Raw genomic sequence first — 14,730 nt, 5'->3', positions numbered from 1 at the left:
TTCTTCACATTCTTCATGTACCTTTATGTCTCGCATCTATTTCAGATTCTCATTTCCTTTTTTACAACCTAGAAATGACTTTTTAGAGGGGCAATTAATGACCTCATTGTCGTTCATTAATAAGAGAGCATAATTATTTAATTTGAAAGACTGCTCTATGTTATTTCATATTTTATTTCTCCCATAACTTTGTTCATATATTAGTTTCACACAGTGCCTACCTCATAAAATATTATAAAAAATTATCAGGAGAGATTTAATGCAGAAATAACAATGGTATATGATGTCCCTACTTATTCATTTATGCTTACATAGCTTTGGAGGTGCTCAAAGGGTTTCACAAATATTGAGCCATTAAAGCTTAGTACCCCTGTGAGGTGCACTTGGCTATCATCATTATAGTTTATTATTATTCAGACAGATCAAGTTTCCCCTGGAGCCTTGAAAGGCTCTTGCAGAAAGTGCTGGATTTTTAATATCCTGCGTCTGAGAGTCACAATTTAGGTTTATAAAATTAACTCATTTTTCCTAGGGTTCTCTCTTGTGAGTTACCAGGTTTTATCCACTTCAGGTAACGTACCAAAAAATAGTGCTTACCTTGTTTTTAGAAAATCTCTGGCCAAATGGCCATTTCATTTCCTTCCAGAAATACAGAGAAGAAGCAAAATACATAAGGAATGCAAAGTACTCATGGATGAAATGAAAAGTATTGATATGTTACATATCATCAGAAAATATACTGTAAGCCAGAAGTATTGCTACTGGATGAATACATTCTCTTTTTAGCTATTTTAGTGGAAATTCAAGACAATATCCCAATCCTGATGTGCATTTTGGAAAATACAATAAAAATATGTGAGACTTTGAAAATATTTTTAATCTAAGGCACAATAGTATGTCATGTAGACATTGCTAGTGATGGGGGATGAAAGAAAAGACACAGGTCTAGTGAAAGAGTGACTATCTAGAACCCAGGCTCTGGGTCTGCTCTCTGTTACCAAGAGGGAAAAAGAGAACACACACACACACACACACACACACACACACACACACACACACATACTATGTGCCTGAATTGTGCTAAACGCATTCCAGAGTCAAGAGCACTAAGGCTTTGAAAAGTTACATACTTGTGAAAGCCTAGCTCTTTAAGGGTCACAATCAGTCCTAGAACTCTGGTCTTTTAACTTCCAGCTTAATTCTTTAACATCAATCTTCAAATTTTTCAAAAGGAGAATCACTTTTTACTAATACCACAGAATTTTTTTTCTGTACATAATTTTAACTTAGTAATTATGTATTTGACTATACATTAAAAAATTCTCAAGCTCAAGAACCTCTTGCTTCCATGTGAGAAATAAATGGGACGACAGATCTAAGAACTATACCTTGCTGGAGTCTGCGTGTGGATGTATCTCATGTTATGTGGGCAATTCAAACCAGCGCCCTCACATTGAGCTGCAGTTCAATCCTTTTATGTTTCTTATTTTGAGACAGGGTCTAAGTCACTAAGTTCCCTTGGCTGAGCTCAAACTTGCCATCTCCCTGCCCCTTCCTTCCAGATGGCTGGGATAATAGGCAATGCATTACTATGCCCTGTTTGAAATGTTAACTTGTGTATTAATCATGTTTTTCTTTGAGGAGACATACTACCCACCATTTACAATTTTGGGAGGAAAGGTTTGATTCGTGTTCATAGTCCAAGGTCAGCTGGATCCATGACAGGAAGGCATGGCAGAGGGACACAGCAGAGCAGCTGTGCACATCATGGTATCAAGGAAACAGGGAGTCACAGGAGGAGCTGCAAAGAGAGCTGTGCCCTTCTGGGTCCTGCCCACAGAGACCCGACCCTTTAGAGCAGGCCCCATCTACTGGGTAAGTCAGCTACATAGAAGCCCCCATGATTGAATTACTTTGCCAAGGTTCCACCTATGAGTGGTGAGGCTTCGGGAAGGCACCTAGCTATAAACCATCACAATTTGTATAGAGCGATGATAATATTTGTCCTTCCATGCTACGGTGAAAATAAGTACCATCTATGTTGAATAATTAACTCGTCTTAGAAGACACTGAATAAAAGGCAGTGACTATTGTTGCTTTCTTTTTTAACCATGATTGATACTACCTCTTCATTCTAAAACTTGTAGCTTAGATGGGATCATTAATTATATCAATTATTGTAATTTTTTAGCTTGTTTCTCTACTTCTAGTCTGATGAAAAAATACAGCCCTTATAGAACACAGGCCTCAGTTTCTTGTTTGTTCTCAAAACATTTTCAAGATTAATTCATCTACTCCTTCCCAAGCTCACATACCACATTTGCAAGTTATCAATATACGGCTCCCTTCTCTGCCAAATTATATCAATATCTGGTCTCTTCAATACCAGTTCTAACAAAATCCATGAAGCTTATCACTCACTGTCACCTAGTTCTGTTCCTTTCCATTAGTAAGTTCAAGTTCCATATTTTAAAAAAATCCCAGATTTGAGTAGTTTAAAGAATAGAAATCCATTCTCACCAAGTTCTGTTGGCTGGAATGTCCAAAATCAAGTGTGAGCTGCTTTTGGTTTTGGTGCAGCTTCCTGGCGTGTAAACAGCTCACTTCTTGTCCTGTCCCCACATGAACTTTCCTTGGTGAGAACGAAAGCAGGGACATCCCTCTCTCCTGCAAAAGCTCAGGAATCTGATCATGAGAGCGCCACCCATATAACTCTGCCTGGTCTTGTTTTCCCAGCAGTCTCACCTCCAAATACCCTCACAGTGGGCAGTGCAGTTTCAAAATTCAGGCTTTCTCTGTCCTAAATGCACACCCTACTCATCCTTAGTTTTGTATCTCTCTTTCTTAAGCATTTGCACTTTACAAAACCAAATTCATGCTTACAACAATTCTCCAAGTACTCTGACCTTGAATGTATCAGGCAAAAAGTGGCTGGGAAAAAGGACACAAATATGTTGGTCAGTTTCATTTTTAGTTAATGATGATAACTGAAGTCGGTGACTCATAGAGTTAGACATTCAAACAGTTGTTTCCTGACTCATTTGACATTCTCATATACCCTAGAACTTTGGGAAAATAGTATTGGTATTAACTAGCCATTGTGAAAAATTTGGACTCTAGGGCCAGTGAAATAGCTCAGCAGACTAAGTGCCTGCTTTGGCAAGCACAAGGACTTGGGTTAGATTCCTGGTCCCGCATGCTGTACCAGCCCTGCCCCCAGGGCACGATGAGCTGGGGACTGAGTCTGGGTGCGGTGGTACACATCTGTAATCCCAGTGCTGGGGAGGCAGAAAACAGGAGGATCCCTAAGAGTCCAAGCTGCATAGTGAGATCATGTACCAAATACATAAATGCAAAAAAAAAAAAAAATTTAGAGTCTGAAATCGTACGGAAGACCTACTGAAAATTCCACTTTTATCCAAATCCCAAGGGATTCGTAAGCAGTTTTGATAAAGGGTGCCTTAAAGGACTTTGTTTCAAACTCTCAACTCTTCTCCCTGATCTATGCTTTGTTGGTGGTTAGAAATCTCATCACAGGAAGACGTGATACTATCTTTGTGAAGAACTTTAGAATTAGTATCAGAAGAGTCCCAATAAACATATGAGTAATTCATGAAGAAGCCATTCATTGAAAGGGAAGCTGATTTATTAGTCCTTCAGCTGCTTTGTTCTTTGAGCTCACATAAATTCAAACACTATAATCACCTTTACAGTGTCAGCACACTTCACCTACATTGCATTGTTTGTATATAATTCATACATGACATAGTCATTTCAAGAAGCTTACTTCACATACACACTAACAGGGCAATATCAAATTGCTTTTCCACAATCTTCATTTGTCTTGCCAATAAATGTAACATTCTTGCTCTATGAAAATCACTTACTAATATGGAGGTAAAAACATTAAACTGTCTTCATCTAGAAAATACGTCTTATAAAAGAAATGTTTTATGTGCTATATTGATTTGAATAAGAAAATCCTGTAGAACCCACGTTTAAGTGATTTATTTAAATATTTTTGTAAAATAAATGCAGCCCACCTATGCAGCATTGGATTATCAGTATAATTATGAGGAATTATAAAGTTATTTAGGTTTTAGTGACTATGTTGCTCATACTGAAACTGAATGATGCATATGGCTAAATGTATATTATATGTATAGTTTTTTATGGTGAAAAGGATCAAACTCAAGGTCTCACAGACGCTAGCCAAGTGGTCTATAGCTAATCAATACTACTAGCTGTAAGCGCCTTCAAAAATCTGTCAGCAATTACTCTGATTTATACTGGGTTAATGTATTATCTGAATGATATATACCAGTTAGTATAAACATAGAAACTATAAATAATATTAAAGTAACATTAAAATCATTAATGATTGTATTAGCTGACGTACTGTTTCTAAATGCTTCCTTTCTGAACTTTGGTATAATCACTTAGCTCACAGTGGCCCTGCTATTCCCCTACACTGCCCCCAGGTCACATGTTTGTGGTCACTGCTGGACTATGAACTAAATAAGAGATCATTTACTCAGGCAAGGGGACTTCAGGAGAAAGGCTCTGGTCTGGAACTCCAGGAAGCAGGGCAGTGTCTAAGCCTGCATGACAAAGTCAATGAAGACCCTCACACTGCACTGCACCAAATAAATCCTTTATCAGTTCAAAGGAAATTAAAACCCCTACCCCTATATAAAATTACCTTTGGCCCTTGTCTTCTAAATACTTATCCCTAATTTCACGCTCTCTAATAGTGAAAGCCAAAAGGGAATTAGATCAAGACTGGGAACATCAGAGCTTCTTGCTTCCTTCTGCTTATTTCTGAGCAAGAGAAAAGGTCTGAACTGGGACTGGGGAGAAACTTTGAAATCAGAATGAGGTAAATTTTGACTTAAATGTCCTTACTCCTGAAAATATGACTTAAAAAATAAAAGCATTCCGGCCACAGAGAAATGCAAATGAAAACAACACTGGGATCAAACATGGCTATCAGGAAAAAAATCAAATAATAAATGCTGGTGAAACTGGGGTCGGGCGGCACTCCTACATTATTCGTGAGAATGTAAACTAGTATAATCACCACAGAAACCAGTAAGGAGTTTCCTTAAATGAGTAAAACTAGAAATTCTGCCTGACCCAGCTATTCTCCTCTTAGGTATCTTCCTGAAAAGGTTAACAGATATATTCATGATACATGCATTCTCATATCTACAACATTACCATTTATAACAGCTAAATCTTGGAAATGGTCTATACAATCAACAACAGATGACTGGACAAAGAAAGTGTAGTATTTCTAAACAATGGAGTATACTCTACCATAAGGAAAGGTAAATGAGTAACTTCTACGTCAATGGATGTAACTTGCAGTCAAACTCTTAAGTGAAATAAATGAGGCACACAACCTTATAGATTGCATGGTTTCTCTTACATGAAAAGCCCAAGATAGAAACAAAAAGCAAAATAGAAGGTAGATAACTGGAAGTACAGAGAACTTTCTCAGACCAGCAAGAGGATCAAGAGATGGACAGCAGGGATAGCGGGAGGCAAGTGAAAGGGGGTGAAAAACAAGGGCCAGGGAGATGGCTCAGTACAACAAGCGCTGCCCTGGTGAGCGCGAAGGTCTGAGTTCAATCCCTGGTACTGCAAAAAAAAAAAAAAAAAAAAAAAAAGAAAGAAAGAAAGAAAAAGAAAAGAAAGAAAGGAGGTGAAAAACAAGTTTTGGTTTGTTATGTACAGGTGCCAGCTCCCCACAGCAAATGTGATCATTATGTTGTACAAATATGTACTGTACTAATAAGTAAACCTGAAAAAAGTGCTATTTCTCAATTTTTAAACATTATTAAGCATATAGCCTTATTACATTTATCACTAATGTTTTTCTTCAATTATGATTATTCTCATCTGTTTGCATGTCAGCTGTAGAACTGCAATAGAGAAGCAAACATCACACAAGCACTTTGTGTGCTTTTCGGGGAAAGGGCTAGCATGCTTTCAGGTGTAGTGGAGACAGCTGTTCATACATTAAGTGCAAGCATAATTTTATTGTCTGTGTTTAGACAGCAAGTGTAGTGTGAGGCAGTGTGTGTGGTGCTGGTGAAACTGAGGTCGGGTGGCACTTCTACATTATCTTTTGCCAAGATGACAAAAGTGGACTGTGAGTGTTTTGTTCCTAGATCAACTTGACTAGGCTACAGCTCGCCCCCTACTTATTCAGCCAAATATTGAGGTATTATTTGCAGCACTTGGACGATAGCACTAAGCTCCAAATCAGTTGGTTGTTACATAAAATGTGGGGCTGGATTATCTGACTGCACTTGTTTGAATCTGTTGGAAGGGCTGAAATTCCGGGCAGAAATTTTCCCAGAACAAACTGTACCAGTCATAGTAAATTCAACCATGGACCTCCCTTTCTCTCTTGGATTTTAAATCTTCTGATGACCTTCCTTTCTTGTCTATTTCTCCCACATACTCCTTGAGCCAAGCCTCATGATCATGAATGCCAAGTCCTTGAAATGCAGGAAACATGAATACATCATACATGCATAATTAATTGATTTTACTAGTGGTGTCTCTCTGGTTGTCATCCTTCCTTTAGAAGTTTCAAAACAAAAATCACTGTGTGTATCTCGTGGTGGGAAGAAGAGCTGAAGAGAGGAAAACTTGGGAATCCTGGATAAAGAACTTATCAAAGCTTTATCTACACTAATGGATATGTTTTTCTTATAACTTTTTTGGCAACAACTTTAAAGGACTGATTTTATTGGGCACTTTCAATTTGAGGACTTTTTCCTGCTGTAGGAAAATTTGAATTTTTTTTTTTTTCAGATTTTTTTCCTACCTGTTCTTCCTGCAAAATTCAATCTGCATCTCTTCTCTGTATGCCCTGCCCTTAGGACCACATGCTGCCCACCTTAAACTTCTCATTGCCATAGATCGAGGTCCTGCTTCTTCAGCACTGTGCTTTGCAAGCTGTCAGTGTCTGGCCAAGTCCACCACATGGATGAATGTCTATTATATTTTGTGTCTAGTTGTTCCCCCAAAGTCTCATGCAGTCATTGCGGTGGCTTCCAGGGTTTGTGATTAACTCATGATGCAATGCTGGGATTATGGATCTGAGTGCTACACCCACCCTGGGGTGCGTAATCTGCATACAATGTGAGGAAGGGAGAGAGGCTTGCTAGCCAGTGTAGCTGCCACTCCACCTTTTTGCTCTTTGCAGTTTTCCACCACCATGAACAGCTGCCCTTTTCCTCCAGTCTGCCTTGGAGACAGCCTAGAATGGACTGAAACCCCCACAAACTGTGAGCTAAACAAACCTTTCTTAGTTTTGGGAGTCAGGTATTCTGTCCCAGCAACAAGACTAAAGTAACAGAGACAGAATTTGGTACTGAGAACTGGGGTCATTGTTGCAACTATACATGACGGTGTGGATTACAAGCCTTTGGGAAAGGCTTACGAGAAGAGATAGGAAGAGTTCGGAGATGCTGCCCAAAAGAGACATGCTAAAATCCTGAGGGGATTTCACTGACCTTATCAGACCCAAAAGCTACAACCCTTGTTGCATAGGTCCTGCTTTACCTTGCTCTTAACCATCCAGAAGAAAAGTATAAAAACGAAATATAAGAAATAAAGCCATGCTGTTATGCTGAGCTGTGGGGGACTCAGGTCAACAATTTCTGACATTGCCAGTTAAGCGGAAGACCCAATGCTATTATGGGCTCCTGGACTCTTTTAGAACATTTTGCTGAGTTTACACACCTATAATATTCAAATAACGGAACTTAACAAAAAAAGGGTATACAGATGAATGTCCATTTTGTATCTGTGTATTCAAAGTGGTTGGGATAGATATATAGCTACATTCTGTTAATGAATAGAATGATTTGTTCTAATGGTGTTTGTAAATAGGATATCAAGTCCACATCCCGTACAGCAATTAACCACTAAGAAGAATGTATGCAGTGTGTTAATTATTGAAACTGTCCTACCGATTTGAGACTGTCTCATTGCTATTTATCAATAAAACTATGGCAAAAAAAAATATCTAAAACCTTGTTAAAAAAAAGAGAGAGACATGCTAGAACACGTTTAGCAGTTCTGTATGGAATCTTCTGGTCAGAGCTCAGAAGACCAGAATGCTGATAGAAATCATGCCCGTAAAGACCAGACTGGGGAGGTTTCAGTTGGGAAGAACGGCTGCATTGGTTGTTGGACTCCAGATGATTTGTGTTTTAGTGTGGTAGAAAGTTTGTCTACATTTTGTTCATGTCCAGAGATTTTGCCTGAAACCGAGATTAAGCACAGCAGACTGATTAATTTTGCAAAAGAAATTTCAAGATAATCAAATGTTGAGGCAGTGGCATGGCTACTGTTGGGGGCCTTTAGTATTATTTATGTAGAGAATCAAGAGCAAAGATCCCAGCAGGAGGCTTTAAAATGTGAATTTGGCCAGAAAAGAAGCTCCAATAAAGCTGTGGACTGCAAAGACAGAATTGAGATCTCCATTGCTGAGAGGGAACAGAAGAGAAAAAATGGCTGAAGGGCATCACAAGCAGCAGCAAGTCTCCACCTTTTGCAGCCTCAAAACTGCAAAACTGAGACTTTCCTGAGGCAAAAGCTGCAGAGAACCTTGTTCTAGCATGGCAGTGGGGGCCACACCAAGTTCCAGAGTGGCAGTGGCATAGAGAATTTGTTCCTCAGAATCAAGGTCAGAGTGATCAGCCATCCGGGCACTCAACTCCTACAGCTGAGAGAAGAAAGCCTGGCTACTGCTCCAACTGGCATCAGAACTTGGTATCACCCACATGGCATCGGTTTTAGGTGCTTGCAGAATGCAGGAGTTTTGAGGCTAAGAAGGCTTCCACCTCTATTTCAGGTGGCCTGGGAGGCCAGGCAGTAATGTGTCTCTGAGAGGGCAGTGTGTGGAGCAGAGTAAGAAGCCTAACATGCAGTGGAAACCCCAGAAGTTTGGAAAATCCATTAACGTGGATCATTTAAGAAAAGTGCAAGAAGGGAACAAAGCAGGCCTGAGCGAGAACTCATAGGAGCTACCACCAATGTCACAGGGGTGGGGCCACATAAGGGCTTTGACACTCACACCTCATCACAGATTGCTTTGGATATTACACATGGAACTACAGGTCTCAATGTTTGCACTTCTGGACTTTGGACTTGCTTGTTCTCAGTGCTTTGTATCCCTGTTTGTACCTTTTGGAAGGGTAATTTTTTCTGTGCCATTGAATGTTGGAAGTGTTTTAACTTTATCTGGACAGGTGCTTACCACTAGGAGTTTGTCTTGGATCTTGGAGACCTGGGACTTGGACTTTTCAGCAATGCTGAAACTGTTAGGCCACTGGCAACTGTTAGAAATAGATTAAAATGCCTTTCACATAAAGGGATGTGCATGAGTCTTTGGGGGCTAGGGGACAAAATGTTAGGGTTTGTGTCTAGTTTTCCCCTAAAGTCTCATGCAGTCACTGGAGTGGCTTCTAGAGTTTGATGAATTTATGGGTGGTGAGTGCTACACCCAGCCTGGGGTGGATAATCTGCATACAATGTGAGAGGCTTGCTACCCAGTGCAGCTGCCACTCCCTTTTGTTCTTTTCTGCCATGAGCTGCTGCACTCTGCCCTGTGCCTGTCTTGGAACCAGCTGAGTATGAACTGAATCCTCCATAAACTGTGAGCTAAACAAATCTTTCCTTCCTTAATTTTGTCCCAGCAATGAGAGAAAAGTAACCAAAAAAGAGCAGTGAGAGCTCAAAGTCCATTAGTCTGAGAATGGAGCCTTAATCATTTCTCACGAGACCCTCAAGTTCTTTGGCTTAGCTCACCAGAGGATCTAGACCAGAGTTGACTTACACAAAAAGTAAATAACTACAGTCTATTATAATAAAAGCAGGGGTAGACACTACATACTTCCCACAAAGTTCACAGGATTAACAGGAATATTTTGTTCATCTCTTTAAAGTATAGAGCTTGGAAAGCTCTTACCCTGGATCCCACATGTTCTCTATCTTACATTCCATTCTCACAGCCAATTAAAATGCTAGCGCTGTACTTCAAGTCAGCTCTCCACCACAGTACTAGTTTGCAAAGGATAAAAGTGGTGGCACTTCATTTTTTGCCACCAAACTTTTATGGAAATTGAGACTTAATTAAGTAAAACTCTGAAGGACATTAAGACTTTTACACAGTTTGAATAAGAAATAATTCATCAATTGGGAAACAGCAACCTGAAAGAATATTCTGGTGAAAAAGGTCAGAATATTCTAGGAAAATGTAGAAGCAAAATGAAGATCTTGCTTAATTCTTAGAAAGTTCCTAGTTACACAATCATGTTAGTTGATTTACGACTGGCTGGGGTTAAATTTTTTTTTGTAGCATAAGCATTTATCAAAAATGACACAAGTTTCTTTTGCAAATATGAACCAAGGGAGAATTTGATTGCAATTTCAGCTAGATTACAGCTATTTTTTCCTCTTGGCAGTACTGAATACTGAACGAAGGGCCTTTCTACTGAACTACATCCCTAGCTCTTTTAAAAATGCTCTCTCTCTCTCTCTCTCTCTCTCTCTCTCTCTCTCTCTCTCTCTCTCTCTCTCTCTCCTTCTTTCTTCTCTTTCCTTCCTGAACCACTGGTGGTATCTGCATGATTCTTCCTTCAGGCAGTGTTTCATTAATTTTATTAGTAGAGAGCCTCCTGAAAGTGATCAGATACAGTTTTACCACCAGTGGTACACAAGCTCCCCAATGGGATAGCTGTGGTTCAAGAAGGCAGGAACATATTCAAAGACTACAGAATGAGAACAACGGATAAAGACTTGTTTCTAAGGAATGGCAAATATGTTGATTTGACTGGGACACTGTGAGACAAAATGGTGAATTTAGGTTGTGGCTATGTAATATAAAGATTTCAGTATGAAAATAAGAACTTAGGTATCTTTTTAAAAAACAAAAAACCAAGGGAGTTCCAGCAAGAGATTTCCAGTGTGAGAGTCTAGAGATATTCAAAGGTAGAACACATGAAATTTAATGACCACAAGCTAAGTGGATGAGAAAAGTCAAAGATGAGACTACACAGCTGAGGTAAAAGCTATAAGGACTTACGAGCTTATAGCTCAAGGATTTATAGTATCTAAACTCATACATCTGCGGAATTTCAAAAGCATAACCAAGACACTTGACAGATACAAATTTTATTTTTCATGCTAAAATTTTACAAATTTGATTTTGTCATACACAGTTACAAGAATGACAGTTACAACTGAATTAAAAAAAGTAGCACTTGGGGGTACTTCTACTTATTTTCTATTTTCATAAGCATGTTTTTTTGTTTTTAAACACAAACAGCAGTACAGTTACAGTTACAGAGTTGCTCAATTAGTGAATTCAATACACGTGCCATGATGGAGGCCACTACATAAATACAAGCAAAAATAAGTACCAAATATATCTTCACATCCTACATTCCACAGTTAGAATTCAGGATGAGAGTGTAACAGTACAATTACTCAAATATCTGACCAAATGGTCATGTCAACTAGCAAGCACTCCAAATCTTTTTTGGACCGGGTCTTGCTATGTACTCCAGGATGACTCTGAACTCTTTATGTAGTCCAGGCTGGCCTCAAAATCATGATTTTCCTGCCTCAACCTCCCAAATGCTGGGATTACAGGAATGTGCCAGCATACCTGGCTTGAAATAATTTTCCAAAATCTTGTTTTAGTTTGCTAAAAGAAAACATAAGACAAAATACACCTATATGGTTTGCTGTTATGCCTACAACCAACTAATACATAATGAGGTTCTGTATCTTCTGCAATATGGCGTTTGTTCCACATCGTACAATAATTAAAAGACGAACAATACTTAGAGCACTTAGATTGACCCAACTACAGTTGATACAGCATCTCCCAGATTTCTAGTTTCAAAAATCATGGAGGGAGGAGGGGCAATTTGAACTGTAACAGTCTACACGGTAGCAATATTATCTTTTGGGCCACTGGCCCAATACTAATCCTTTTTTAGTATACAAAATATGCTGAAAACATCTCTTAAACACATTTCAATTAATGTAATTAAACAGAAGGCAGCATGGTCCTTCTAAGAAGAGACAGATTTAGCTATGAAAAACTTGCCGCAGATTTGGTAAATTAATGTATGAGAGTTTAGGTCAAGTATTAGACTCTAGTATGTTATATAATTTAGATTCTGTGCTAAATGTGTTTTAAAAAGAACTACAAAGACAATCAGTAGTTTAAAAAAATGGAAAGTACCATTTTATCCCTATAGTAACTTTGCATCACTTGACTTTATCAAGAGTTTTAAAAATCCAGATTTGTTTGCGAAGCAAACAAAAAAATACATACAAATGGCAATTCTAATCACAAATTTCAGCTGATGAAGTGAAAATTTTTACTTTCCTATTAGATCTGGTATGTAGAAGTTAAATTTCTGATACAAGGGAATCACAAATATATTTCGCTCTAATGTAAAAATAAGAATTTTAAAGAATAATGTTTAAGTCTTTAGACCCCCACCATCTCAAACACATATTTTCCTTAAAATAAAATAATTTAATATAAACTTCTCATTTAAAATCTGATTCTACAAAAAGAAAAAAACAGAAATAAAATGAATTACTCTTAGTAGTAGCTGCTTCTAGATATTGTAAGCTAAAAATCATTATTTGTGGCAATATGGTAAATAAACTTCTGCTTATAAATAACTTGAAATTCAATTCATACTGCAAATGAAAGAAGACTGATACAAGACTGACACATTTTCAAGAACTTAAAAGCAGCTTTCAATAAACATTTAACTGAAAGAACTCCTTGAATAAGGAATAATTATATAAAGATTTGAAGCACATTAATAACAAACAAAAAGAAAAATGGGGGAAACGTCAGTGATGTGCTGTCCAAAATAGTAAGACTAAGAAACACAAAGAGTTCAGGCTAAAGTTTCAAATCTCCTAATACTTTATTTATAATCTGTTTTGAAAGGCATCTCTTACTTTTTTTGGACCACACTGTCACTTCCAAACTACAAAGCAGAAGACCTGAAGTCATATTTTTGTCTAGTGAATTTTTTGAGGACGTATTACCTCATTAGCCTAAGCAAACAAAAAAAGGCGCAGAAAAACTGCACACTAACGAAGCGAATCATCTGAATGCTGAATACCACGCTAAATATTGATAGATGGTCATTTGCCAATTTGAAGCAAATAATCTAACATTTAATATTTTCATATTGCTCTCATTTCAAATATTAAATCTCTGTTGCCTATATTTACTGACATTATTTTCTACTGAAATTATCAGTGTATTAAATCTTAATGAGAAATTAAAATTATTCTACAAATGTATGTTTCTCATTTGAAATATTTCACATAGTTAACTCAAAACTATCAAAATCTGAATTCCTCAGCCAGTGGTTTTGATTGTCACTGTCACTGCGCGGATTTTTCCTTTAAGTCTTAATCACCCTAAAGTGAGTCAGCAGGATTTTCCAATGACTACTTGGAAGTGAGAGAACAAATCTGAACTCGAGAGGAACGTGGTCTGGGCCCAGGAAGACTACGTGCTAGACACACGATCTGGAGGCTAGGCCCTCAGCATCTGCATGCTTCTCCTCCTGCGCCTGCAAGATGAGGGTCCTAGGAGCCTGTCTTTGGGAAATTATGTAAGAAAAACATGTGAAAGAGAACTACATTTGCTACGTAAATAATTCCAACACCAGGGGGCTTGCTTTTGGGTTGGATCTTGTTAGGATGACCAGGCTCTTAAGATGGAAAGCCAGTTAGTCTTGAAAACACGAGCAAATGTTGCAATATTCTTGTGTCATGTTCCTGGTTAAGGTCTCATAGTTGTCATAAAAATTCGTACCAACCCTATGCCCAAGCAGGAAGTTGTACTAAGAAAACTTTAAGACTTCATTTATTTTTTCTAGATTTTTTTATGGCTGTACATTTGCTTCTTCAGAATGTATTTTCATAGTTTTATTAATTACAGCCTTTTTTGTTCTAGTTTTATTCTGGTAGATCTTTCTTTCTGAATATGTAATCTCTCTTTGCTGATCTTTTACTTGTTCTAAATTCTCATTTTTCCTGAATCAAAGTCTGTTGAAAGTAGATTAAACACAGAGCTGCAATTCAAAGAGGATAGACACTCAAATTTGAATTATAAAAAACAAATGTTTCCTGTTTCTTCAGGATGGGAGTACTCTTAAAAGGACAAAGAGGGCCACAGTCCATCAGAGAAATCTTTTTAATTTACACTGTGACCTTCCAAGTTTAAAATATACAACATACGACAGAAAGTACTGGTTATCATATGAGACTTATCTAAAGGATGGTTTTATAAAATAAATGGCTATTCTGATGTTAATGGGACACGAAGACAGAGGCTTTTCATCTAGAGTCACTGAAATACTACAACTCCAGCTCCCTAGGTAAACGTGCAACCACCAGGACTCGCTAGACAGCGCAGCGGATTAAAGCGCCTGCTCAGGCAGATGCAGAGGCTGGAGTTCGATCCCCACCTGCCCTGCCGGCCCTGCCCCAGGGCCCGGTGGGATGGCAATTGAGACTGGGTGCGGCAGCCCGCGCTTGGGCGGCTGAAAACAAAAGGCTCATTATGAGTCTGATCTGTGTAGTGAGGCCCTTCAGATCCTGTACTGAATACATTTAGAAAAAGTGCAACTACATAGCTGGAAGGTGAGGTGA

Source organism: Octodon degus, unplaced genomic scaffold (assembly GCF_000260255.1).
Source record: "Octodon degus isolate 3935 unplaced genomic scaffold, OctDeg1.0 scaffold00135, whole genome shotgun sequence".
Classification (NCBI taxonomy): domain Eukaryota; kingdom Metazoa; phylum Chordata; class Mammalia; order Rodentia; family Octodontidae; genus Octodon; species Octodon degus.
This window is presented reverse-complemented; position numbering follows the sequence as displayed.